The sequence below is a fragment of the Felis catus genome, chromosome E1 (assembly GCF_018350175.1).
Source record: "Felis catus isolate Fca126 chromosome E1, F.catus_Fca126_mat1.0, whole genome shotgun sequence".
Lineage (NCBI taxonomy): Eukaryota > Metazoa > Chordata > Mammalia > Carnivora > Felidae > Felis > Felis catus.
The window spans coordinates 36,178,841-36,199,700 of NC_058381.1; the positions used below are offsets into that span (position 1 = coordinate 36,178,841).

The 20,860-nt window shown below is 48.6% G+C and overlaps 1 long non-coding RNA gene and 1 other non-coding gene across 4 annotated transcripts; both read right to left on the minus strand.

The window, feature by feature from the left end:
* Window positions 1-1,842: 1,842 nt before the first annotated feature.
* LOC105261183 lies at window positions 1,843-9,040 on the minus strand. Of its 3 annotated transcripts, none has more exons than XR_006589547.1 (4): window positions 8,425-9,040; window positions 6,998-7,649; window positions 3,167-3,250; window positions 1,843-2,795 (listed from the first exon to the last, which is right to left on the minus strand). It is a non-coding gene; the product is annotated as an uncharacterized LOC105261183 (long non-coding RNA). The 3 variants fall into 3 exon arrangements; XR_002149147.3 differs by lacking the exon at window positions 8,425-9,040 and adding an exon at window positions 7,827-7,909; XR_006589548.1 differs by lacking the exon at window positions 8,425-9,040 and having other exon boundaries at window positions 1,843-2,730; window positions 6,998-7,810.
* On the minus strand, window positions 8,209-8,280 carry TRNAQ-UUG. The gene has a single exon. It is a non-coding gene; the product is annotated as a tRNA-Gln (tRNA).
* Window positions 9,041-20,860: the final 11,820 nt, after the last annotated feature.

The window sequence follows — 20,860 nt, forward strand, 5'->3', positions numbered from 1 at the left end:
TCATGGTTTATTTCATATTCTTTTTTTTTTATGTCTATTTATTTATTTTGGAGAGAGAGAACAAGCAAGGGAGGGGCAGAGAGAGAGAGAGAGAGAGAGACACAGAGACAGAGACATAGAATCCGAAGCAGGGTCCAGGGGGGAACAAGAGAGGGGCCTAGAGCTTTGGAGTTCACGGCTAGAGATGTGGGCTTGGAGGTGAGCAGAGGGGTCTTGGTGTAACCCACCAAGCTGCCGGGTGCGGGTTGGCGGGTGTTTGCAGTTAGAAGAAAACGTGTTTGGCACGGAGACACAGTGAAGGAGATGATCACTGGATCCGGGGCGTTGGCCGTCGTAGGTCTAGAGCGGGGAGATGGGGGTGAGGAGTTCTTTGGGTAAAATAAGATTTTCAGGTCCTGACCCCTCGCTGAGTGGTGGCCGAGGGAGAGGGAGCTGTCGAGGAGGACGAGTTCCTGGCTTGGGAGACGACCGGATAGGACCGAACGGTCACCCACGGGAAAACAAACGCAGCGTAACCCAGTGATCCCGCTGGGGCTGCCCGCTCTCTTAGCACCCAGGGCCTGCTGGTGAGGTCATGGCCGCTGGTCAGAATCCAGGACCTCCTGGGAAGGGTCCACTGCTTTCCCCAGGCCATCCTGAAAATTCCCTCCCGACCCCACCTCGCCATTCTGCGATTCAGCCTCGAGTAAATTCAGCCACTCGCAACATACCCGGCCCGGGAGAAGGAAGAGAGGGACGAGAAAGGGCAAAGACGTAAATACGAGAATTCTTGGTTTTTTTTAAATTTTTAAAAAATGTTTACTTGTTTTGAGAGGGAGAGAGAAAGCCCGAGCACGAGGGGGGGAGGGGCCGAGGAGGGGGGTGGGTAGAGAACCCCAAACAGACTCTGCACCGTCAGCTCAGCGCCCGATGTGGGGCCTGAACCCACGCACCTTGAACCCAACCAACCGTGAGAGCACGACTTGAGCCGAAACAAGAGTCAGACGCTTAACCTGCTGAGCCACCCAGGAGCCCCAAGAACTCTTCTTTTTTTAAGGTGGGGGGGGGGGAGGGCGAACACTCCAGAAGGTTCTAGAGGTAGGAAAGGAAAAGCAGGTGGGGGCTACGGCGATAGGGCCACAGGCCCCGTGGCTGTGGCTTCCTTCTTCCACCCGCCCGGTCCTTGCTCTACTACCTCCAGGCGGAATCTCACTGATTGGAGCCTTCGGTCGAGGGGTGACTCTAACCGTTATTTCTGGGGCGTTTGAACCCTGGACGGGGCTCTGCACAAAGCAGCAGCTTCTTCTGCGCACCTGCTCTCAGGGCACACTGCCCAGGTGCCCCGGGTGTGCTCTTGGCTCCTCCCACACCCGTCCCGTCCACCCCGAGGTGTGGGAGCAACAAGAAGATCCCTAAGCCATCCGCTCTGAGCCCCCCTTCCGTCTGTTTCCCGGATGCCAGGAGGGGCCTCAAAGGGCCGAGGAGTTATCGGCGTCAAAGGAATTATTAGTTGGTGCCCTGGTGGCCGCATTCCTTCCCCGCATGCCCAAACCTTCATGAGGTCAGCGATGGGCATGATGATGAGCTGGGAGGGGGGAGCCTGGGTGTCATCTAAGCCCCACCCCATCCCCGCCTCAGTCCCGTAGATCCGGGGGTTTCACACCCATGAGAGAAAAGCCCCGTGCGTCGTGACTGGTTCACTTCAGAACGCAAGCAGCCGTCTTGTGACGGCACCTCGTCTTTGCCAAGTGTCTCCCAGCTGGCACCAAGCCCGGGCTTCGCCGGACCCCTCCTTCGCTTTATAAAGCCGGCAGGGTCCAGAGGACGGACAGACGGACACACGGTGAGATCAGCAAATCTGATCTGAGAGCATTCGCTCCTTGCCTGAGATTTACAGAACACTTGCACAGATGGTACAGAAGGTTCCCGTGTCCCCCTCCCCCAGCTTCGCCTGATGTTAGCATCTTCCAGAGCCACGGCACGTGCAACACAGCCTCTATTCCTGCCTCTCTGGCTGCTTTGTTTCATGAGCCCCCGTCGGCCCAGGGGTCCCCCCGTCTGTGGGGTTATAAAGAGCCTCTTCTGCAGGGGCGGCCTTCTGGTAAATCTACTCATGCCGCTTGAACTCAGCCTAAGTGGACCAACCACACGGCCCTCCCCAGATACCGTTGTCTTCAGTCCCTCCCTTGGGCTCTAAGACCTTGATCATCGGACCAGAACCTTGATTGCTCCCCAGGAATCAGAGATGAAGGAGTTTCCTTTCCCTGCTGATCTTTGGGCCACTCTGAGAAGGGCGGTTCCCAGAGAAAGGGGAACCACGGGGATCCAGGTGCGCAGACCTGCTCAGGACCTGAACTGGGGGGATCGGAGTAAGAACGGAGAGGAGGTGATGAATTGGAACCAGACTCGGGAGGTAACGTTTTCAGGGCTTGGAGGTCGCTCGACTCCCAGCAGGACGGCAAGGTGACTGTCACGGATGACCTCAAGTTTCTTTCTGGGATGACTGAGCGAGCGAATGGTGGTGTCACCAGTGGGAACGCCCTTCTCACCAAATGATTCTAGGTGATTCCCCTCGGCTTCTCCTCCCTCCCCTCGTACCCTGTTGAGAACCACTGGGAGGTGGCGGCTGATTCTATGGAAAGAGGAGGTGAGTCCGTGCGGGATGGCTGCGTGGGGCAGGATGGGATGAGGCCAACGATGGAGCTTGGAGAACATCAGCGACTCAGGAGGAGGAAGGGCCATGAAAAGGACCTAGAAGGGAAGGCCAAGGTGCGAGGAGGCCAAGCACAGAGCGGGCCACTGAAGTTCTGATGACCCTGAGCAGTAAAATGACACCAAGTCAGGAAAAGGGAGGCAGAGAGGGACTCGGACTCCTAATTTCCTGGTCAACGAATGTCAAGCTGAAGAATTCTTAAATTCTCTGTCTTCTTCCTTCCATAGTCCACGTTCACCAGAGACTCCCAGGGTGGGATCCCCAGGCCTTAGAAGCGGGGGGGGGGGGGGGGGGTGGGGAGCAGAGTTTAACATAGGGTTCAAAATAGCACCCTCACCGTCCTCCTCCCTGTCCTCCTCCTCCTCCACCATCTCTGAGGTTAGAAGCTGGGGGAGGGGAGGCGACTCTGAAGTCGTTTCTCAACATCCCCTGGGCCCCTCTGGCTTTCCTATTCCCTGGTTGGATTTCACTGACCTTTGTGTCCACGTTTACTCCCCGGCCTGTTCCTTTTCGTGTCACACTCTCCTCCTCGGTGTCTCCGCTCAGCTTTCAAGCACCCTGAGGACAGAAGTCAAGTCTTTGCCTTTTGTATTCCCGGCACCCTGAACATCATAGGCATACAACAATGGGTGTTAAATGACCGCGTGTGTCCCGGCACTTGTAGACTTTCTAGGGGTCAGGCATTGTGAGAAGTGTTGGAGACACATCATGCCACGTGCAAACCAGTAGCCAAAGACGGTGATAAACCGATCGCCCTGGGAATCTAGCACAAGGGGGAGGCCAGGCTAGGCGCAGGCCTGGCTTCCCTGGTGGCCCTGGTCTCTGCCCGCTCCTGGTCCCTCTGGTCAAGGACAACATACTACAGTCACTACCTTCTGAAAAACGCTGCCTCTGGGCGCCCTTCGTGGGAATAAAATCCTTGCAAAGGGCTCCTCAGACTGTCGGAGGAGAGAGAGGCTCCGAGAAGGAAATGGGGAGAGGCTCTCAGAAAATCTGGAAGGACAGAGGGGGCTGGGGCGGGGCTGGGGAGCTGGTGTTTTACTAAGCGTAGGTTAAGAGCCATTAGTGAGTTGTGAAATCAATTTAGCAGGTGGAGACCCACTTTTAGAAACCTTCCCACACCTCCAGGTGACAAAGACCTTCGAACGCGCCCGGGAGACTACCACGCATGAGAAGCTCAGAATTTCTCAAGCCTGTTCCGTGGATGAACAGCTCAAATTGTTAGAAACTTCTTCCTCTTGTCCCTCTAACTTCCACCCACACGTTCTCGTTCTCCGCCTCTAGTTTTGTTTTCCTCCCCATATAAGCCTGTGTTCTTTGCTCAAGGATCTGAGCTTCCGGAATCCTCACTATTCTGATAGTCTTTCTAGCAGTTACTATTATAGAGCCTGTCTTGGCTCAGAAGCAGAGAAAAGGGCTTTTGCTTACTATTTTACTAGTTCTTGCCACACTGCTATGCAAAAGGCACCGTTGTCCCTTTTCCTTTACAAGTGAGGCTCCGAATCTTTTTTCCCAGATAACTGACATGTAATCGACATCTATGATTGTATACGTTTAAGGTGTACGACATCATGATTTGTTATCATTATGGATTGTGAGATGGCTACCTCAGTAAGCTTCATTAACACATCCATCACCTCACAGAGTTACAACTTCAGAGGATTTGAAATGCTTACGCAAATGCACTCAGCCAATTAGTGGCAGGGGGAAATTCATCAACGTCTTCATGCAATGCCTAGAATTGAACCTGATCCTCTGAATGCCCTCGGGCTGGCTCAGTGGGGAGGATCGCTCTCGTGACTCCCCAAGCTCCCAGTCTGTGGACAGACTTTGGTATTTTTATTTATTTTTAATTTTTTTTAACGTTTATTTATTATTGAGAGACAGAGAGACAGAGCATGAGCATGGGGTGGGGGGTGGGGGCAGAGAGAGGAGGAGACGGAATCGGAAGCAGGCTCCAGGCTCTGAGCTGTCAGCCGGCCCAGAGCCCGATGTGGGGCTCAAATCCACAAACCGAGAGATCATGACTCAAGCCGAAGTCCGATGCTTAACCGACTGAGCCACCCAGGCGCCCCTGTGGGCAAACTCTTGATCTCAGATTCCCCTCATCCGTGACCAGGGCAGAAACACGTCTCTAGATAAGTACTTTTTTGACTTTTTTTTTTTTTAAGTTTGTTTATTTAGTGTGTGTGAGTGAAAGTTAGCAGGGGAGGGGCAGCGAGAGAGGGAGAGAATCCCAAGCAGGTGCCATGCTGTGAGCCCAGATCCCCACGCGGGATTTGAGCTCACGAACCATGAACTCATAACCTGAGCCGAAATCAAGAGTCAGACACTTTAACCTACTGAGCCACCCAGGTACCCCCCTTTTTTTTTTTGACTTTTTAAATGTCAAAATACAATACACATTCAGAATAATGAATAACTTATTGTGCATTTTAACAGATTTTTGTAGCGAACAGGCCGTGTAACCTCTGCCCAGGACAAGAAATAGAATAATACCAGTACCAGGGCACCTGGCTGACTCAGCTAGTAGAGCGTGTGACTCTTAATCTTGGGATCATAAGTTCAAGCCCCACACCGGGCATAGAGATTACTTAAAATAATAAAATAATAATAATAATACCAGTAGCCCCAGAAGACTGTTGCTGGCCCCTTTCCAATCATGGCCCTCTCTCTTCCCCAGGGGTATCCTCACTTACGGGGGAATTTTTGCTTTGCTTAATCGTTTTCCCATCTAAGTTTGCAAGTCTAAACAATATATGGTAGTTATGTTTTACCTGTTTAGCACCTTTTTTTAATGGAGTCCCACATGACTTATTCTTTTAGATCGGCCTTCTTTCGCTCCATACTTTTTTTTTTTTTTCAACGTTTATTTATTTTTTGGGACAGAGAGAGACAGAGCATGAACAGGGGAGGGGCAGAGAGAGAGGGAGACACAGAATTGGAAGCAGGCTCCAGGCTCTGAGCCATCAGCCCAGAGCCTGACGCGGGGCTCGAACTCACGGACCGCGAGATCGTTACCTGGCTGAAGTCGGACGCTTAACCGACTGCGCCACCCAGGCGCCCCTACTTTTTTTTTTTTAAAGACTCATCCATTTTATTGCTGGATAGTATTCCATTGTACGGCCTGTCAATTACTTACCCATTCTACTGCCGGCCATTTGCGTTCTTTCCAATTTTTGGCTATCATGTTGCCCAAACGCTCTTATACACGTTGCCAAGTACACAAATGCGCCCATTTCGGTGGAGGTATGTCCAAGACTGAAATTGCTCGATCACAGGATTTTGGAGTATCTTCAGTGTCAGTAGCTAATGCCAAGTTAGTTTCTACCCGTTTACATTTCTCTGAGGGTTCACATTCCCTATCCTTACTAATATTCAGCATTGTCATTCGGGTGAGTGCGTAATGGTATCTTGTGGAGCTTTTAATCTGCATTTTCCTGATGATTAATGATGCTTTGCAGCTTTTCATATATATATATATATATATATATATATATATATATATATTAGTATTTTGTTATTTTTTTCATATATTTTTCATATAAGTGAAATTTTTTTTGGAAATTTTATATGAAAAATTTTTCATATATATATTAGTGAAATTTTTTTTCATATATTTTTCATATATATATATATATTAGTATTTTGTTACTTTTTTTAAGATTTTATTTTTAAGTAATCTCTACACCCAACTTGGGGCTCCAGCTCACAACCCCAAGGTCAAGAGTTACATGCTTTACCGACTGAGCCACCCAGGTGCCCCTGGCTTTCCTTTTTTTGTGATGTGCCAGTTCAAGTATTTTGCTCTTTTTCTATTAGGTTGTTTGTGTTTCTTCTTACCGATTTTTTTTCATTTTAATTTGATGTCCTTATTATGACAAGTTCTTGAAATAATTTAGATACAATTTCCTTGCCAGTGATGCATCACAAAGAGTCATACATGAGGGGGTCCTACAAGATCTTTTCTTATCCTGTGCTTTACCTTTTCAATTTCTTCTTGGGGTCTTTTGATAGGGAGAACATAGAGCATCATATTAATATGGTGACATATATTAAGCTTTTAGAAATATTTGTGTCTTGTTTAAGAGGACTTTCCCTACCCTAAGGTTACGAAGATAGTCTACGTTCTCTTCCAAAAGCTTTACTGCTTTTCCTCTCCCGTTAAGGTCTATGAGTCACCTGGAATGTATTGATGTGTTTAGTGTAAGTTGGGAGGAATTTGATTTCATTATTTTTCCATGTGGACGCCCGGAATCATTTATCGAAACGTAGATTCTTTTCCCTGCTGCTCTGTTGTCCTACCTCTGCCTTGAATCACTTGTCCAAGTACGTGTGGGGCTCTATCTGGGCCCTTTATTCTGTTCCACTGGGATGCTGGTCTCTCCTGCACCCGCACCACGCTATCTTAATTCCTACAGTTTATAGTTGATGATAATAAGTTTTAATATCTGGTAGAGTAAGCCCTCCCACCTCTCATATCTAGATATTTTTGAGGCCGGGATCGCTCATACACACAAATCCATTCAAACGTTTATGGAGCGTGCGGGAGGGGTGGGGAGGAGAGGTGCTCAGGGCAGCCCTGCCCTCTGTTTCCATGGCACCCTCCCAAGGGGCGGCCACGTACAGCCACAGTGCCAATCACCCTGTAGGGAGATCACAAATGCGTCATTGGGCCCCGTCGTCTCTCATCCCAGAGGGCCCCGCAGCTCTCAAAACCCAGATACAATTCGAAGCAGACAACACTCCAGGCGCGTCTCTTCCCTTCCATCCCGGAGGCACACCCTTTCCTGCAAATCCCGCGCGTCTGGCCGGCGCCCAAAACACCGATCCTGGACAGATTCGCCAATAGACGTGCTCAGTCCTGTTGGTTGAGGTTCTGGCCGTCTGAGGAAGAAACACCCCATCCATATGGGGAGAAACCGCCGGCGGAGATCCTCTGACCCGCTGGCAAGGCCTGATGAACAAACACGGACAGCTTCACTGCCTGAGTAACAGACAACCAATCAGACCCGCTTCACTCTGTGACCGACTCCCAGGCGGACTGGCCCCAAACACACACCCTACTTCCCAGCCCGTTACTGCTTCCCGCGTCCCTTGCCACCGCCCGGCATTTGATTCCAGGTTTACAAACCAGTGATTGAGCGCACACTGCACATTAGCCGATAGGAAGAAGGATCCCCAGCAGCTTTGGCTGGGGGGGGGGGGGTGGGGGGGTGGGGGGGTGGTGTCCCCCTAGACCCACAGGCTACCGCCCGAAGCAGGCTCCCAGGGTCCCTCGGGTTTCCCCGCCGTCCCCTCCAGGGTAAAGGCACATTCGGTCACCACCCCCACCATCACTTTTCCGCCCGGACTCTCACGCATGCGCACTGCGACCCTCAGGCCGGCAGTGAAACGAGAGGGGGAGGGACCCTAAACCGCGATCCCCTAGGTCACGGGGGTAGCGACCCCGCCCGAGGTGGCCGCCGCCGCCAGCAGTCCTCAAAACAGAAATTGCAAAACCAAAAGGTTTGGTGAGGTCCCACCGAGATTTGAACTCGGATCGCTGGATTCAAAGTCCAGAGTGCTAACCATTACACCATGGGACCTGCTGGCTGCTTTAGGCGGCCGGGAGGCTTCTCAAGCCACATGGCGCGCGGAGCTGCCTGCCGAGAGGGACGGCGGACGCCCGCTTCTCCCGGCCTGGGCCCTGGGCTCCGGGCCCGAGACCGCTCGGGCGGACGGAAGCGGACCAGCAAGGGCTTCCGCGGCCCCCGACGTTGCGAGTCCCGCGGTGTCATCTCTTGCCGCCGCTCTTCCTGCTCTTCTGCTCTCCTCCGGGGGTCCTGACGTGCGCCCCCGGGAAGCCGGAAGAACGGCGGGCTGGGGGGCGGAGAAGGCGGAACGGGGCGGCCTCGGCCCCTGCCCCGAGCGGAAAGCCTGGCGCACGCTGCCTGGGCTCCGGGCTTGTTTATTTATTTATTTCCACGGGGCGCCCTCTGCCCGGGCCACGGTGGCCAAGCGGGGAGGGAAGCGGCCCGGCACGGGGCGGGACGCCGGTTCAAACCCCGGGCGCGCACGCGAGCCCGGGGTTCCTACCGGAACTCGGGGGCGACGGCGGAACCCGGGATCAGGCGCTTCCGCGTCCTGCTCGGCGGGACCCCCGTGGGGGCGGTGGCGGCGGTGGTGTTTCCTTTCAACCTGTGGATCTGGGGTCCGCGGGGTCCGCGGGAGGTAGACTCGCTCCTGGGCTTTTTCGCGTTAACTTTTTAATAGCCTTTTAGAACCTTCGGCTCAGCGGTTTCACTTCTGTTAACTTTATCCTTAAAGGACTACTTTAAGACCGGTGCGGCGGAGTGTTCGGGGGTGTTCTCGGCTGTGATGTTGATCATGGGAAAGAGCAGAAAAGAAATGTCCGTCAGTTGAAAATCGGTTTAGTAGATATTGACAGTTTCTGTACGATGACTGCTGTGCAGGTATTGGGGGGGGGGTGCGTTTTTATTGCATTGACACCGTTTTGGTTTGTTGCATTATTTTGATTTGTTGTATTGACATGAAAAGAGCGACAGGCCTCAACAAACCCAACCAAAACAAAACTCTATTTACTAATTCGTGTGTAGAATGCCCACTTACATAGAAACAGAAAAGCTGTGTCCGTGTGTGTGTGACAGACATTTGCCGTTGATTGATTTGCCCTGTGTCATCTGACTGCCTGTCTTGAGGGATCCAGCCTTGTGTGGGTCTGGGTGATGGCACGGCTTTGCTCCAAGACAGATACACTCGCTCTCCAGAGTGACAGTGAGTGTGTACTTAGCTTGCTCTGCTGGACTTAGAATCCAAAGGGACGGATGCCCAGAAACGGGGACGTTTTGGAACTTGGCCTGCAGCTGGCAGTTGCTGTGACACCCAGTGCCTCGGGGTCAGTGGTAGCAGCCATGCCCACTGGCCCCAGAAGTGGCGCCCGAGACAGACAGCCCAGGGTCCTGACCTTGGGGCCGTTCCTGGTTGCCTAGTTCCCCTTGGTTCTTGTCCATTTTCCTGAGTTTGCTTCTCTGATGCCAGGAGCTATCTGACTTCCTTCCAGCAAAGTACCTTTCCTGTGTAAGTTACCCAGAATCCTTTTCTGTTGCATTGGGTCAAAAATCTAATGAGCCCAGATCCAAAAAGGTCTGCTGTTGACAGAGAGCCCTGGGGAATAAATTGATGAGGCTCTTTTCTCCTAGTTTACGATTTTCTGTATTCCTTGAACAAATATAACTCTTGTATATTGTCAGAAGAAACATTAAAGATCTTCCATTTTGAGGAACGAACCAAACTCCCGTTGAGTTTCTATGGTGAGATAAGGGTGTCTCTTTATTAGGCTGGAGTGACAATATCGAATTGACTAAATATCAAAGGACTTTGGCATCTCTGGTTTCCCATCTATTTCCTTCTGTACCGGTGAACGTGTACTGAAATTAATTTTTCAAAAGCTACTATCGAAACCCTAAAGAGTTGCGATTATACCCTTTGGAAGTGGACAGGAGATGGTTCCTTCTGTCCGGCGGGAGGACTTCACCCTCCTCCTATTCCCTACTTCTTTTCCGCTTCCCTCCACCTCCTCAGCTTGAAAAATTTTACCAGCCAGACACCCTCGCCGAAATCCCCGCTCGTGAATTCGTCAAGTGGCAGAAAAGCATCATCTCCCTTACAGCTTGTGTCATTACTTGCTGGAATGATAGGTACTTGTGTTCTGTGGCTCAGTCTCTCCCATGTTCCCTCCCCCCCCCCCCCTTCCCCTGGGTTGGACTGTGAACTCTTTGGGGGGCGGGGTCCAGGACTTGCTGGTTTTTAAATGTGGCTAGTGCCATACCAAACACGTTCACAGAACCCCCTCGGGAGGGCCCAGGAGAACTGGGGAGGAAGAAGCTACATTTCCTTTAACATCACATTTGTTCTTTTTGAGACACCAGAGAAAACAGAGACGATATGTAATCTCCCTGCCCCAGCATAACTAGTTTCTTTTAACGTAAATGCATCATGCATGACCCCCCAAACACGGCATCTCTTGAAGGCTTGGAGAATAGACTCTCGGCTTCCACAAGGTGGCTCCTGGAGCTTGGGGAAGTCTGGGGCTCTGTGAGAGGTGGGGATAGCAAGGCTTCGGCTGGACTGAGGCAGAAGGGACCCCCGGAAAGTTTAATGAGGTCAGAGGTTAAGAAAAGACAGCTAAAGTCCGGGATTAGAGACTTTTCAGATATTCTTCCAAGTTTCTCGTGAGCCTATCAATGGCTAGCGAAGGTACAATAGCGTTTTGAGTAAGTGGGAAGCATTCATGTTCATTGTCTGGTCAGTTTCCTTTATCCATGTTGACGCTGCTCCAGGTTAGCTGGGCTAGGGCCAGCCTTGCTCTGTGTCCTTGCGCCCAGGATAGGTGACATCTGCCACGAATCCCCTACTTTGCCTCGGGAGCCCCAGCTATGTCAGGCAAGCCGTTTAAGGGCCACCTCGTGCAAGGTGACCCGTGATGCCCTGAGTCTCTGAGCCTCCTGCCCAGCCCCCTGCTCTGGGCCTCGCGTTCCTGAGGCTCTGATGGGGCAATCTGGCTGCTTACTTTCTGTGAACAAAGCAGCATCCACATTTTATCCTTTTCTCGAATGTTTTCACTTTCTCTTTTTAAAATAATTACCTTATCATTTCAGATGTTAAAAGGTAAAGCATTTCTATGGGGCGCCTGGGTGGCTCCGTCGCTTAATCGTCTGACTCTTGGTTTTGGCTCAGGTCACGATCTCATGCTTTCGTGAGTTCGACCCCCATGTTGGACTCTGGGCTGACAGTGCGGAGCCTGCTTGGGATTTTCCCTCTCTCCTTCCCTCTCTGCCCCTCCCCCACTCACGCAGTCTCTGTCTCTGTCAAAATAAAGAAAGAAACTTAAAAAAAGAAAAGGTAGGGGCACCCGGGTGGCTCAGTTAAGTGTCCGACTTTGGCTCAGGTCATCGTCGCGTGACTTGTGGGTTCGAGTCCCGCCTCGGGCTCTGTGCTGACATCTTGGAGCCTGGAGCCTGCTTCGGATCTGTGTCTCCCTCTCTCAACGTTCTCTCTCTCTCTCTCTCTCTCTCTCTCTCTCTCTCAAAAATAAACATTTAAAAACAATTCTTTTAATTTTAAAAAAGGTAAAGCATTTCTAATGGAAACTGTAGAAAAGGCAGTAAAGTGGAAAGATTTTTAAATGTTTATGTATTTATTTTGAGAGAGAAGGCACACGGGTGCGAGCGGGGTAGGGGCAGAGAGGGAGAGAGAGAATCCCAAGCAAGATCCGTGCTGTCAGCGCAGAACCCAGCGCGGGGCTGGATCTCAAGAACTGTGAAATCCTGACCTGAGGCGGAATCGAAAGTTCGATGCTTAACCACCCGAGCCACCCAGGCGCCCCAAGTAGAAAGATTTGTATTGGGGCGCCTGGGTGGCTCAGTCGGTTAAGCGTCCGACTTCAGCTCAGGTCACGATCTCGCGGTCCGCGAGTTCGAGCCCCGCGTCGGGCTCTGGGCTGATGGCACAGAGCCTGGAGCTTGCTTCCGATTCTGTGTCTCCCTCTCTCTCTGCCCCTCCCCTGTTCATGCTCTGTCTCTCTCTGTCTCAAAAATAAATAAACGTTAAAAAAAATTTAAAAAAATCCTTCATAACTCTTTTTTAAAAAAAAAAGATTTGTATTTATGTATTTACTTATTTAAATTTAAATCCAAGTTAGTTAACATACAGAGTAATAACGATTTCAATATACTCTAGTTCCATCCACATTGTTGCAAATGGCAAGATTTCATTCTTTTTATGGCTGAATAATATTCCATTGTATATATACACCACATTTTCTTTTTCTTTTTTTTTTTTTTACATCTTCTTTATCCATTCATCCATCAATGGACATCTGGGCTCTTTCCATACTTTGGCCATTGTCGATAGCGCTGCTATAAACATGGGGGTGCATGTGTCCCTTCGAATCAGCACTCCTGTATCCTTTGGATAAATACCTCGCAGTGCGATTGCTGAGTCATAGGGTAGTTCTGTTGTTAACTTTTTGAGGAGCCTCCATACTGTTTTTCCAGAGCGGCTGCCCCAGCTTGCATTCCCACCAACAATGCAAAAGAGATCCTCTTTCTCCGCATCCTCGCCAACATCTGTCGTTGCCTGAGTTGTTAATGTGAACCATTCTGACAGGTGTGAGGTGATATCTCATTGTGGTTTCGATTGGTAATTTCCCTGATGATGAGTGATGTTGAACATCTTTTCATGTGTCTGTTAGTCATCTGGATGTCTTTAGAAAAGTGTCTATTCATGTCTTTTGCCCATCTCTCCACTGGATTATTTGCTTTTTGAGTGTTGAGTTTGATAAATTCTTTATAGATCTTGGATACTAACCCTTGATCTGATGTGTCAATTGCAAATATCTTCTCCCATTCTGCCTTTAGTTGCCTTTTAGTTTTGCTGATTGTTTCCTTCGCCGTGCAGAAGCTTTTTATCTTGATGAGGTCCCAATAGTTCATTTTTGCTTTTGTTTCCCTTGCCTCTGGAGACGTGTTGAGTAAGAAGTTGCTGCGGCCACGGTCAAAGAGGTTGTTGCCTGTTTTCTCCTCATGGATGTTGATGGCTTCCTGCCTCCCATGTAGGTCTTTCAGCCATTTTGAGTTTGTTTTTGTGTGTGTTACAAGAAAGTGGCCCGGCTTCGTTCTTCTGCATGTCGCTGTCCAGTTTCCCCAACACCATTTGTTGAAGAGACTGTCTTTTTTCCAGTGGATATTCTTTCCCACTTTGTCAAAGATTAGTTGACCATACATCTGTGAGTCCATTTCTGGGTTCTCTATTCTTGTTCCGTTGATCTGAGTATCTGTTTTTGTGTCGGTACCATACTGTCTTGATGATTACAGCTTTGTAATACAGTTTGTAGTCTGGGATTGTGATGCCTCCTGCTTTGGTTTTCTTTTTCAAGATCGCTTTGGCTATTCGGGGTCTTTTCTGGTTCCATACACATTTTAGGATTGTTTGTTCTAGACTCTGTGAAGATTGCGGGTGTTATTTTGATAAGGACGGCGAAGGATTTGAAAATAATTACAATTCCAACAAGCACTTTTATTTATTTGGTTGTTTGTTTTTTTATTTATCTTCTTTAGTAATCTCTCCATCCAATGTGGGGCTCAAACCCATAACCCCGAGATCAAGAGCCCCACGCTCTTCCAGCTGAGCCAACAAGCACCTTTGACGTTGGGTTTTTTTTTTCATCTCCTTTTTAAAAATGCATTTCTACATAATCGTCACTGTACAATTTCATGTTCCGCTTTGGCACTTAACATAATAATGACAGGTTACCTAAAAACCTTGTTTCTTCTTTCCTTAAAAAGCTTAAAATATTTACATGGGTAATACACGAGCACAATATAAAATTCAAAAGTAAATGCACAGATAAAACTTCTTCACTATAATTTTCTGCTCTCAGAGGCAACTTCTGATACTTTTCTGGAGATATTTTATTTATTTATTTATTTATTTTTACTTTTATTTATTTTTGAGAGACAGACAGAGCACAAGTGGGGAGGGGGCAGAGAGAGAGAGGGAGACACAGAATCCGAAGCAGGCTCCAGGCTCTGAGCTGTCAGCACAGAGCCCAGCGCAGGGCTTGAACTCACACACCATGAGATCATGACCTGAGCCAAAGTCTGACGCTTAACCGACTGAGCCACCCAGGTGCCCCTAGAGATATTTTATTCTTTTTTTAAATTTTTTTTCAACGTTTATTTATTTTTGGGACAGAGAGAGACAGAGCATGAACGGGGGAGAGGCAGAGAGAGAGGGAGACACAGAATAGGAAACAGGCTCCAGGCTCTGAGCCATCAGCCCAGAGCCCGACGCGGGGCTCGAACTCACGGACCGCGAGATCGTGACCTGGCTGAAGTCGGACGCTTAACCCACTGCGCCACCCAGGCGCCCCGAGATATTTTATTCTTATACAAATATACGTGAATATGCATACTTCTTTCCTTTTATTTTTTTTAAAGTAAGTTCTGTGTCCAACGTGGGGCATGAACTCCTGTCTCTGAGATCGAGTCATAAACTCTACTGACTGAGCCAGCCAGACACCCCATACTCCTTTTCTTTTCTTTTTAAATTTTTAATGTTTATTTTTGAGAGAGAGAGACAGAGTGTGAGTGGGAGAGGGGCAGAGAGAGAGAGAAAGCCACAGAATCTGAAGAGGCTCCAGGCTCTGAGCCATCAGCACAGAGCCCAACGCGGGGCTCAAACTCCCAAGCTGTGAGATCATGACCTGAGCCGAAGTCGGACGCTCAACCGACTGAGCCACTCAGGCGCCCCTCCTTTTCTTTTAAGAAGTGGAAACGCTGTTCTGTACTCTGTTTTACTCATTTAGCACCACATCTTGAGGATTGTTCCATAATAGTATATATGTCTAATGTTTTTAATGATATTTTATTGAGATACTATTTATATAAAGTAAAAGGCACAAACCTTAACTGAAGAGCGGAAGAGAAGGGGTAGAGACGGTGACCTCTGGAAGACTGGTGTCCCTGAAACTCGCTGGTGTCCGCAGCACAGACTATGTGCCTATCAAGAGTGTTGAGAATGGGAACTGGCAGGAAAAATCAGGATGTCGGCATCCGTTAGTGACTTCATGCAGTAGCTTTTAGGATGGCCCTGTAAAGGGAAGACAAGTTTCAGGCTGAAGGCGCCCTGTTTTCAAGCAGGTGTAACATGTTTCTTTTAAGGGTGGCATACCATCCAAGCTTACTGGCAATCCTATAATTTGGAGCCTTGCAGGGCAGGGGAAAGCTAAATTCTCGACCCCGAGAGAAAGCACCAACAGAGACCAGAGACTTCGCAGGAGACCCGTTTGAGCCAAAGACCAGCCTAGTACATTGTGATGTTTGAAATATTTTCTGCTCACACGGGGCGCCTGGGTGGCGCAGTCGGTTAAGCATCCGACTTCGGCTCAGGTCATGATCTCGTGGTCTGCGAGTTCGAGCCCCGCGTCAGGCTCTGTGCTGACAGCTCAGAGCCTAGAGCCTGTTTCGGATTCTGTGTCTCCCTCTCTCTCTGACCCTCCCCTGTTCATGCTGTCTCTCCCTGTCTCAAAAATAAAATAAACGTTAAAAAAAAATAAAAAAAATTTCTGCTCACAAAGAGGAAACAGCTGGGGGCAAAGAGCAGATTATAGTCTCTCTGTACCTTAGAAGATTTTGAATAGCCTCAAGGCAGAAGCCATTTAACTGAGGGCCAGAGGATAAACGAAGCATAGAGGCCTGTGGTTACCAGAACGAGTTTCCCCGTCTCAAAGACTACATCTAGACAAGATGTCTGGAATCGACTAGAAATAGGGGCGCCTGGGTGGCGCAGTCGGTTAAGCGTCCGACTTCAGCCAGGTCACGATCTCGTGGTCCGTGAGTTCGAGCCCCGCGTCGGGCTCTGGGCTGATGGCTCGGAGCCTGTTTCTGATTCTGTGTCTCTCTCTCTCTCTGCCCCTCCCCCGTTCATGCTCTGTCTCTCTCTGTCCCAAAAATAAATAAAAAACGTTGAAAAAAAAATTTAAAAAGAAATGACAGAAAACCTCTTACGTTTTACGGAGGAGCTAACAAGGTTTCACTGGCAATTTCCATTTCCTTCAACATCTGACTGATAACTGCTAATGAGTTTTACCTCCTAGGGCCAGTCCCAGGCAGGTGCGCACCTGCCTAACAGGGAGTGGGCAGTTAAAGCTCTGACAGGCCACAGAAGGGTCACCCTGCCCAAGGACCTCAGACGGGGATATGGAAGATAATGGAAAAGGGGACTCCTACGAGAGGGAAGAACTTGGAGTTGCCGGATGGTCTGAACAGCCAGGGTTCAGACTCCCTGATCTCCCTCCCGATCATAGGACACCTGTGGTCTGCCCCATCTCTAGGCTTCAAGCTGTATATGAGACCGTTCAAGACAAGTTTCAACTTGGGTTAAGTTTCTGGTGCTTGTAGGTAAAAGCATTCTAATAGATCATCTTTTTTTTTTTTTTTTTTTTTTTTTTTTTTTTTTTTTAAGTAGGATCCGCTCCTAGCATGGGGCCCAACAAGAGGCCTGAATGGGGACCAACACGGGGCTTGAACTCTCAACCCTGAGAACAAGACGCGAGCTGAGATCAAGAGTCAGATGCCTAACCAACTGAGCCACCCAGGTGGCCCTCTTAGATGACCTTTTTGTAGTGGCTTATATATGGTTTTGGTCCATTAAAAATCAAAATCAGTTGGGGAGGGACCTTCCTAAGGGTGGAGGAGAGAGCTCCCAGCCCCATGTCGTTTACCCACGTGAAATGGACACACCCTCACAAACAAGCAACTACCACTGGTAGCCAACAAATTCCTCTTTTCTGAAAGTCATTACTGTAGCAATTTCCCTGAGCAAGGCGCTGGGAATCAGTGGATAGAGGGGAGACGGAGAGAGCAGGCTCGAGCTCCCCCTGCAGGCCAACACGATTATTTGCACCAGCTTGCCCTGACATTTGGTGTCTCGCAGAAGTATCCGGAAGGATTCCTTCACTACCTTTGCCCTCCTTCACCATTGTAAAGGATACTTCACTTTCACTGCCCTGGAAGGAAACTTGTGTCATTGCTTTGGTCCGGGCTGCTTGCTCGTGTCTGAAATTCAAGGCTCGAGGGAGGCCTGTGTGCCTGTTACTGTCTGTGACCCGATTTCTGCTTCCAAACCACCCAAGGAGAAGACTTTTCGTTTATGCTTTTCTGGTTTGAGAACAGGCGGACACACAGAATGGTTGTATGATTCAGGACACTGTGGTTATAAGTAACAGGAGCCAACTCAAATTAGGTTAAGCAAAAAGGAAGAATTATAAGGGTATAGCGTTTCACAAAATCCCAGGGCAGGACTGTAGCCAGACCTCGGGAAAGAACCAGAAGGCTGGCAGGCGTCTCTCATTTCAGCTTCTCCTTGAGCACACGTTGCATTTTTTTTTCTAGCTGCAGGCCGGCCTTCTCAGCCCCTCAGTCCACGCGGCGGAAGGGGCATGTCCGCAGCTCCTGCGTGCGTGACATCTGACGTCCGGGCACCCGGAGAGCCTGGCTTTGCGGGACCGATTCAAATTCCAGGAGACACAGCCTGGCTGGCCGTGGGCGCAGGAGCCTGACGCTCTTGGTCTGATACATTTTGACCAGGCTGTGGAGTCACACACTCTCCGGGTAGTTGATCCGCCTGGAAAGTTGGCTCGCAGTTTAGGCAAACACCCTACAAGAGCTCCGTTTGAACTACTCTTCCCTGCTGGACTAAACGGTTCCAGATCTTGGGACGGGGGCGGAAAAAAATGCGCCTGGCTGGAACATACCCACGACAAGGACAGCATGTCAGAATAGTCCCCGCTGAAGGACGTTGCAGGATAATCTCATTTCTGTGAAAGCACACAACTGTGTTTTCCTATAGCATGAATGCAATATTTACTTAGGAAGGCAGACATTTTTCTGGAAGCAGGCCTGGGACAAATTAAATAGCTGTCTCAATATTTAAATATTGTAGGGGCACCCGGGTGGCTCAGTCGGTTAAGCATCCGACCCTTAGTTTCGGCTCAGGTCATGCGCTCACGGTTGGTGGGGCTGAGCCCCACGTCGGACTCTGAGCTGACAGCCTGGAGCCCGCTTGGGGTTCTCTCTCTCCCTCTCTTTGCCTGTCCCCCGCTCACGCGCATGTCCGTTCTCCCTCTCGCTCTCTCACAATAAATGAACATTTAAAAAATATATTTAAATATTTTATTTATATCTTAACTATTTAAAAGTATTTCAATGTTTAAAAGCTAATAATAACTGAAACTAGCAAACTGTTAAGATACATGTTCTAGCCTCTTAACCTTGACAAATCTATCTTTATAATGGCAAAATCACGGGGCACCTGGGTGGCTCAGTCGGTTAAGCGTCTGACTCCGGCTCAGATCGCGTCCTCACGGTTCGTGGCTCGAGCCCCACGTCGGGCTCTGTGCTGACAGCTCGGAGCCTGGAGCCTGCCTCCGATTCTGTGTCTCCCTCTCTCTCTGGCCATCCCCTGCTCATGCTCTGTCTCACTCTCTCTCTCTCAAAAATAAACATTAAAAAAATTTTTCATAATGGCAAAATCGCAAATATTGTCAAGCTGTGGCTTCCACAGGACTAAAAGTTGGCAAGATACCGAAGCAACGGAATTTAACAATCATTGAGCATGTCTGGTTATTTAGTTCATGCACTGGTGACACATGGATAAGAAAAAATATGTGTTCAAAAATAAATAAACAGACTCAAAAAATAAATAAGCATAAAAAAAGAAAAAGTAGATAGATAATGAATATAATTCATAATTTATCATATATTTATGCCATATAATGTAACTTTCTTGCTTTTGTTTCCACAAATTATTGGAATTTGTGGAAATTCACTAATTATGTTTTTATAATCGACATTTTTCACGTAATTTGTAGCCAATGGCAATTTGGGCTTTTTGTTTGTTTTTTTTTTATTTTTTTAATGTTTATGTTCGAGAGAGACAGAGACAGAGCACGAGCAGGGGAGGGGCAGAGAGAGAGGGAGACACAGAATCGGAAGCAGGCTCCAGGCTCTGAGCCATCAGCACAGAGTCCGATGCGGGGCTCAAACCCACGAACTGCGAGATCATGACCTGAGCCAAAGCTGGACACGTAACTGACCGAGCCACCCAGGCACCTCGGTTTTTTGTCTTGGTTTGTTTTTTTGCCAATGACAGTGCTAAACTGTCAACAAACTATATCCAGTGGACCGAAGACAGCCTATATGGTTTAGTTTTGGCCCCACAAGCTCAGAATTGTTTTTACATTTTAAAGGGTTATGGGAAAAAAAAAAAAAAGAATATGTGATAGAGACCTTAAGTGGCTCACAAAATCTAAAATAATTACCATCTTGTCCTTTGCAAAAATTTTGTCAACCCTTAATCCAAAGTATGCCCTGAGGTCTGGTCTGCGAGCTCTTTGCTACCTCTCTGCCTTGAGATAAGGAGGTTGCATCAGAATTAAAACCATCTAGATCCTTCAGCCCGTTGTTTTAGTTGAGCTGATGCTTTTCGTGGCAAGACTTTCTCAATGAAGGACGCAGTGTGTTGACTACCTTTTGACACATGCTCTTTAGGAATCTGTAGACCTGCACTCTGAGTCGCAATAATCCAAGGAATTAAAAAAATAAAAGATGATTGTGTTCAAACTGCAAGAAATGTACCCTAAGGGTAAACTGAAGCCAATGTTAACAATTTTTAAACTAAAGTTATTTTTCATGTTTTGAAAGTGATTTTTCTTCTAAAATACTCAAAGTTGGAGCACCTGGCTTGCTCAGTTGCTGGAGCATGTTGACTCGATCTCAGGGTTGTGGGTTTGGGCGCTGGGTGTGGAGACGGCTTTAAAAAAAAAAAAAAAAAGATCTTAAAAAAAATTGTAAATACTCAAAATGATCTATTAAGATTAAAAGGCAAAATCAAAATGATAATGGACAAAAGCTCATTTAAAAACCCAATTTAGGGGCACCTGGGTGGCTCAGTCGGTTAAGCGGCCGACTTCGGCTCAGGTCACAATCTCGCGGTCCGTGAGTTCGAGCCCCGCGTCGGGCTCTGGGCTGACAGCTCAGAGCCTGGAGCCTGCTTCCGATTCTGTGTCTCCCTCTCTCTCTGACCCTCCCCCGTTCATGCTCTGTCTCTCTCTGTCTCAAAAATAAAGAAATGTTAAAAAAAAAATTTTTTAAAAAGTTTTTTTAAAAACTAAAGAGTACAAATGGTTTACTCTTTTTAAATGTCCCAGAAGACACTATGTGCAGTTGTGAAAACTACGCTGATTTTTTTTAGCACTTTTAGAACCACGACTCTCCTGCTTTGTGTGGGATCTGAGAGGAAGAATTTAACAAATTAAAACATTCGTCTTTTTCTCTTACCTAAGCATTTTGCAGCTCAAGTCTTACCTGCATCCAAAGAACGGCCTCAGGCTTTCACTGCACCCCGGATGCAGCCGTCTTTTGAAGACATAAGGTGTGGAGAAGCATTTCCCCCCGGGCCTGAATGCTGTTAGTCCCAGGAGTGAATATCGAGAGTAACTGAGCACTGGATCCGAGTGACGGAGACGCCCAGATGTTCGTCAGCAAGCACATGTGATATACAGGGTTCTCTAAAGGTTCCAGACAGGGGCTTTTCTTGCCTGGT